Raw genomic sequence first — 7,514 nt, 5'->3', positions numbered from 1 at the left:
GGAACCAGATGGATTTTAGCCGATATTCTACACATTTTCTTATCGATTAAACGTTTGATCTCAATACAGTTTTCTGTTCCCAAAGCTAAAACATGTTGTGAAAAGAGTGACCTACGTTTTGCAGACTTTTCCCTTTGCAAAAGTAGTAAAAAAAAATGGCGTTGTTTAAAAGGGGCGCACAGGGGAATTGAGTTATTGTGCACTTCACAGAGTAGGGGTTCCTAACGGACATAACGCAGATATGTGCAAGAACACGACAATAGGATCTCGCCAGCTCATGCTTGGCTCATTTGTTCCCATTGGAAACGAGGGTGTGGTCTATCTTGGTTTATTTATAAAATCTTTGATTCACTGTCGTCTTGGTAAACGTTCTTCTTTTATGAGATTGGGTTGGCGGATCGCATCCAATTTTTAAAGTGCCTACACCGCCACCTACTGTCCTGGAGTGAGGCCAGTCACAGCTCTTCTTCTTCTTCTTCTTCTTCTTCTTCTTCTTCTTCTTCTGTGGGGGTTTATCGACGTTTGGCATCCAACATGATGGTGCATTACCGCCACCTACTGTACTGGAGTGTGGGCCAAAGACGGAGAAACTAAATCCTACCTGCCAGCCCGTTATTCTTAAAAAAAATCTAAAATATTTGAGACTATATCTAATGATGTTCTACACAATAGACTCTTTAAACTCGTTTCCTGTATCCCCTTCTCCCTCATTCTAGATCTCAGCCTATCTCTTTCCCTCTGATACTGTCCACACTAGCAATACATGCTCCACGGTCTCTGTTTCCTGGCAATAATCACACTTTCCTGTTGGATGCTTTCCTATCACGTTTAAGGTCTTATTCAACCGGCTGTGTCCCATCCTTAATCTTGTAAAAATAGCCTCCTATTTTTTTGTCCCTTCCTGCCGTCCTCCCCTCTCCGACTTTCCTCTGTACTTGAAATAAATGCCTGCCCTTAGTATCTCTATTCCACTGCTCCTGTCATCTCTGCACCATCACTGTCCATATCAGGCTTTTAACCTGCTCCTGTCATCTCTGCACCATCACTGTCCATATCAGGCTTTTAACCTGCTCCTGTCATCTCTGCACCATCACTGTCCATATCAGGCTTTTAACCTGCTCCTGTCATCTCTGCACCATCACTGTCCATATCAGGCTTTTAGCCTGTCATCTCTGCACCATCACTGTCCATATCAGGCTTTTAGCCTGATATATTGTATTTACTTTGCTACCATGGCCTTTTTTGCCTTTACCTCCCTTATCTCACCTCATTTGCTCACATTGTATATAGACTTCTTTTTCTATTGTATTATTGACTGTATGTTTGTTTAACTCCATGTGTAACTCTGTGTTGTTGTATGTGTCAAACTGCTTTGCTTTATGTTGGCCAGGTCGCAATTGTAAATGAGAACTTGTTCTCAACTTGCCTACCTGGTTAAATAAAGGTAAAGTAAAATAAAATAAAATCTCTGCACCATCACTGTCCATATCAGGCTTTTAACCTGCCATCTCTGCACCACCACTGTCCATATCAGGCTTTTAGCCTGCCATCTCTGCACCATCACTGTCCATATCAGGCTTTTAACCTGCCATCTACGGACACCACCACTGTCCATATCAGGCTTTTAACCTGCCATCTCTGCACCATCACTGTCCATATCAGGCTTTTAGCCTGCCATCTCTGCACCATCACTGTCCATATCAGGCTTTTAACCTGCCATCTCTGCACCACCACTGTCCATATCAGGCTTTTAGCCTGCCATCTCTGCACCATCACTGTCCATATCAGGCTTTTAACCTGCCATCTCTGCACCATCACTGTCCATATCAGGCTTTTAGCCTGCTCCATCACTGTCCATATCAGGCTTTTAACCTGCCATCTCTGCACCATCACTGTCCATATCAGGCTTTTAGCCTGCCATCTCTGCACCATCACTGTCCATATCAGGCTTTTAACCTGCCATCTCTGCACCATCACTGTCCATATCAGGCTTTTTGCCTCTGCTTTGCTCATTGAAACTACATCAACATCCCTACTACTAAGTGCTTGTTTAGCCAGTACATCAACTGCCTTGTTCCCCTCCACCCCCACATGGGCTGGGACCCAAGTAAATCTTATCTGTATACCCATCTGTCTAATCCTGCCATGGGTTTGTAGCACCTCATACAGCAGGTCTTGTCTTCTACTTGACCTAAAGGACTGGAGACTCATTAACACTGCACATGAATCAGAGCAAATAACTACTCTGTCTGGCTTGACTTCCTCCACCCACTGAAAGGCCAACAGTATGGCCATCAGCTCTGCCGTATATACAGCCAGAATATCTGTAAATACGTTTCCTGCCACCCCACATTCCTGCACTACAAATGCTGACCCAGTAGGTCCTGTCCTTCCCTGGCTTCCGGATTGGTTCCACTAGTGCTCCTTCCAGCTGTCTGGTAGTTTCCCCTATTCCCACACTCTGTTGTACAACACCAATACATTATCCAGTGCTTCATCACTAAGATGGGCCAACATAACATAGCACATTTCTCATCTTTCCCAGGTGAAGTTAACCCAGCCCTTACCCATTGCCCTTTTCACCTCTGCCATGGTAAATGGTGCATTCAATGCATCATTTACATCCTCCCTCCTATCCAGCACTCCAGGATGCTCCTCTCTTGTTCTCTCTTGCCCCGTCCTCTGACAAATTTACAGAGCTTTGCACTTGGACAAATGCTTTGGCCATCATCTCTGCCTTCTTCTCATCTTTTACTGCCACATCCTTCCCACTCATCAACACTGGATAGTCCCACTCCCTTCTGAAAAATATCAGCTGTGAAATCCTGGAGATCTAAGAACCTATTAGCCGTTTTCACAATTTCTTAGATTTTTTGTTAGTTTGTCATGTACAATTAATCCCCTGCGCAATAAACGCAACAAAACCCACCTTCTATACGATTAGTATTTCAGGATCTCTCAATTGACTGACATCCACAGACTGTTGGAGATCATCCTCTGCCATAGCTTCATCATCTCTACCCGCTGCTTCGACAATTTTCACTGCCTCTGCATAGGACACCTTCTCGACAGCCCTGACCCTTCCTACTTTGACCTCCTTCACCCTAACAGGGCACTCAGGGAATGTGATTTCCATCACAATGGCAACACCGCGCATCCTCAGACTCTATTCCGTTTGCAAACACTTGACAAGTGGCCTTCTTTACATTTATGACATTAAAGTGGCTTTTGTACATCAGATCCCACCGCATATCTCATATATCCCAGCTTTACATGGGTCGGGAGAACTTGTTCATCAAACATCAATAATACGAAGCCATTTCTCCTTCTTTCCATTCACAGTGTGGGTTAAGTGACGTGAATCAACTATTCCTGGCATGTTCATCTTAAACCATGAAGCCTCAATCTCCATCGAGACACCAGATATGACACCTTTTATCAAATCAAATTTTATTGGTCATATACACATGGTTAGCAGATGTTATTGCGAGTGTAGTGAAATGCTTATATGGACTTGAAGCGAAGCTGCCATCTCTATCGGCGCCATCTTGCTTATCAGTGCCCTACTTCAATAATCATAGCATTCACAGTGCTTTCTGCTTTTGACACAAATTAAATCAACACACCACTCCTTGTCACTCTGACTGACTCAACTTCTCCCAATGCATCCTTCACCTACTTTGTGACCATAAACGGGTTTCCCCCCCCAAAAAAATGTCCTTGCTCATGAATCGCACTCGAACAAGGAATGAGGCATTATCATACCGAGGCTTATCTTGATTTACAACTTCAGGTCTTTTAGCTCCATTCTTAGTGTTACAGTATTCCAGACATTTCCTCTATCTTCACTCACGCCAACAGAACTAAGCATCACCTCCGCTTCCATTGTTACTCTCCCACCTTCGGTAAGCAACTCCAGTATATATTTGGCCTTGTGTTTTAGTTTATTGTTGACCTTTTATTTACCTAGGCAAGTCAGTTAAAGAACAAATTCTTATTTTACAATGACGGCCTACCCCGGTCAAACCATCCCCTAACCCGGACGACACTGGGTCAATTGTGCGCCGCCCTATGGGACTCCCGATCACGGCCGGTTGTGATACAGCTCGGGATCAAACCAGGGTCTAGCACTGAGATGCAGTGCCTTAGACTGCTGTGCCACTCGGGAGGTTTAGTTTTCCTGCTGAAAGGTGAATTTGTCTCACAGTGTCTGTTAGAAAGCAGATCACCTTGTTTTTCTCCAAGATTCTGCCTGCGCTGAACTCTATTCCATTTATTTTGATCCTAAATAAAGTCCCTAGTACTTGCCGACGACAAGCGTACCCATAAGCAATGTTCCCTCTAAACTGCGCGTGTGGGCGGGCGCCCCACTCCCCATGACTACCATACAGCCTGCACAGAGAAGCATGAGATTGAACTTCACTCAACTTTCGTCAAGTTTTCTCCCTTAGTTAACACTATCAACGTTTCCCTTTACTGTGGGAATTGTGATAGAATCAACGCAATATCGGCCACTTTCAATGCAACATACCGAAACAAAACGAACTAGTCAAGACATTGTGTTGTAGGCAGAACACATCAGTGTAGGATTCTATTTCATTGACAAGCACCACTCAGCCCATACTCTACACACAGACCGGTGAGGCCTAACCAATCAGAGCTGCAGTAGGCCTATATGCAAATAGACCATTGCCATATATGGATCTGTGCCGTTCACTTTGAACTGGACTGCGTTTACAGCATGAGTGGTCTTGAGTAGATGTGTTTGTTTTGAGATCAAAGCAAGAGCTGCATGTAGCCACGTGTGTAAATTTGTTTATATCCTTTGCTAGTTAGTGATTTATTAGTTCAGTTATAGATCATTAGTAGTCAACAATAGGGGAGTGATTATTAGTGAGTTATTAGTCCAGTTATAGATCATTAGTAGTCAAAAATAGGGGAGTGATTACTAGTTAGTTAGTGAGTTATTAGTCCAGTTATAGATCATTAGTCGTCAACAATAGGGGAGTGATTACTAGTTAGTTAGTGAGTTATTAACCCAGTTATAGATCATTAGTAGTCAACAATAGGGGAGTGATTACGTTAGTTAGTGAGTTATTAGCCCAGTTATAGATCATTAGTAGTCAGCAATAGGGGAGTGATTACTAGTTAGTTAGTTATTAGTCCCGTTATAGATCATTAGTAGTCAACAATAGGGGAGTGATTACTAGTTAGTGAGTTATTAGCCCAGTTATAGATCATTAGTAGTCAGCAATAGGGGAGTGATTGCTAGTTAGTTAGTTAGTTATTAGCCCAGTTATAGATCATTAGTAGTCAGCAATAGGGGAGTGATTACTAGTTAGTTAGTTATTAGTCCCGTTATAGATCATTAGTAGTCAACAATAGGGGAGTGATTACTAGTTGGTGAGTTATTAACCCAGTTATAGATCCTTTATAGTTAACAATAGGGGAGTGATTGCTTCCTACAAGAGCACAAAACCTGTGCATTTCATGACATCTTTGAAAAGCCAGTCTGGTAAAGAGCTTTGTTATGTCTTAAAGGGGCAGTGTTGTATTTTGAGGCAGGCTTAAATAAGCTAAGTAGCCAATAGGCAGAGAGTAGCATAATTTGTTTGATTCTTTGTAATAATGGAATGAGAATAATGCATTTTATTTTGTAAAGTCATTTCTTGCATCAAACACAACATTTTCAGTCACCTCATCTGAAGGACAAGTGGATAAACAGGTTCATGTCAAGCCCTGTATATTTTTTCAAAAGTCTGATGGAATGTAGGCCTACATTGAACACCACACATTGGCTGGTACTGTAGACAATTATAGAACAGCTATTTCCATGTTAAAATATTATGGGATGCATTTTCTCCATTGTTTTTGATGGTAGGCCTACATTATGATCAAATAGCCACAGTAGCCTACTTGGCCACTGTCTGAAACTGTAACTTAAAGCGGGTAAAGCCTCAGTGTTCACAGTAAACACGTGCTGGAAGTTACACAGAATGTTCCCAACATTCAAGTTTGCGTTCAGCAGACCTGACATTTTTTCAGTGCCGAAATTGCTTTGAGGGAACATTGCCCATAACATGATGCAGCAAAATATGAAGAGTGGTACTCAGTGATGGATTTGTGCAAAACATAACACTTTGTATTCAGGATATAAGGATAATTTCTTTGCTGTTTTACTTTAGTGCCTTATTGCAAACAGGATGCATGCGTTTGAATATTTTTAATCTGTACAGGCTTCCTTCTTTTCAGTCTGTCATTTAGGTTAGTATTGTGGAGTACCTACAATGTTGTAGATCCATCCTCAGTTCTCTATCACAGTCATTAAACTCTGTTTCAAAGTCACCATTGGCCTCATGGTGAAATCCCAGAGTGGTTTCCTTCCTCTCCGGCAACGGAGTAAGAAGGCCTGTATCTTTGCAGTGACTGGGTGAATTGATACACCTTCCAAAGTGTAATAAATTATTTCACCGTGCTTAAAAGGAATATTCCAATGTCTGCGTTTTTTATTTTACCCATCTACCAATAGGTGCCCTTTGCACCTATTGGTTGATGGGTATCTGTTTGAATCTGTGCTTGAAATTCAATGCTTGACTGAGGGACCTTACAGATAATTGTATGTGTGGGGTACAGAGATGAAGTAGTCATTCCAAAATCATGTTAACCCCTATTATTGCACACAGAGTGAATCCATGCAACTTATGACTCGTTATGCATAATTCCACTTTGACATTATGGGGTATTGCTTGTAGGCTCGTGACGATCTAAATTCAGTCTAACAACGTGGGAAAAGTCAAGGGGTGTGAATACTTTCTGAAGGCACTATTTTTATGTTAGTCAAAGAAGTTTAGAAGTTGAAATTGAGTGTAGTAGTGACTGTATGCACTATGAAAGTGACGCAGCATTTAAGGATGTAACCTTGTCATTTTGGTAGGCTTTTTGAATGGTCTTCAATAGGGAAAAAACATTTGGCAGAAGTAAATTCGTTCACACAAAAATATAATTTGATATCCTAAAACGGCCTCGTTTTCACATTGTATTTTTAATTGTCAAACCCAATCAAAAATATTATGGGATAAGACCCAGACGTATGACGACTCCACTTGCACAGCGTTTTACAGTAGTGGGATAGTATCTTTTAATGACAGTCACCCTAAATTAAATATAACGTAGCACCATAATGCACTATGATATAAAGGACTACATTTAAATACACAAACAAGTAATTGCCTATTTACCATGTAGCCTAATTAATTAGCCTACCATGTATTTACCATGTCAACTGGCTATAGGACTATCCACTGATCTCCAGTCCCACTAAGCTCTCTCTCGGAAAGGAGAGCCACGGGAAGCAGGCGACGCCACGGGAAGCAGGCGACGCCACGGGAAGCAGGCGACGCCACGGGAAGCAGGCGACGCCACGGGAAGCAGGCGACGCCACGGGAAGCAGGCGACACCACGGATAAGTGATATCAAAAAGTTGTACGCAAGCAACGTATTCCAGAGTTATCTGC

The sequence above is a fragment of the Salmo salar genome, chromosome ssa01 (genome assembly GCF_905237065.1).
Source record: "Salmo salar chromosome ssa01, Ssal_v3.1, whole genome shotgun sequence".
Classification (NCBI taxonomy): Eukaryota; Metazoa; Chordata; class Actinopteri; order Salmoniformes; family Salmonidae; genus Salmo; species Salmo salar.
This window is presented reverse-complemented; position numbering follows the sequence as displayed.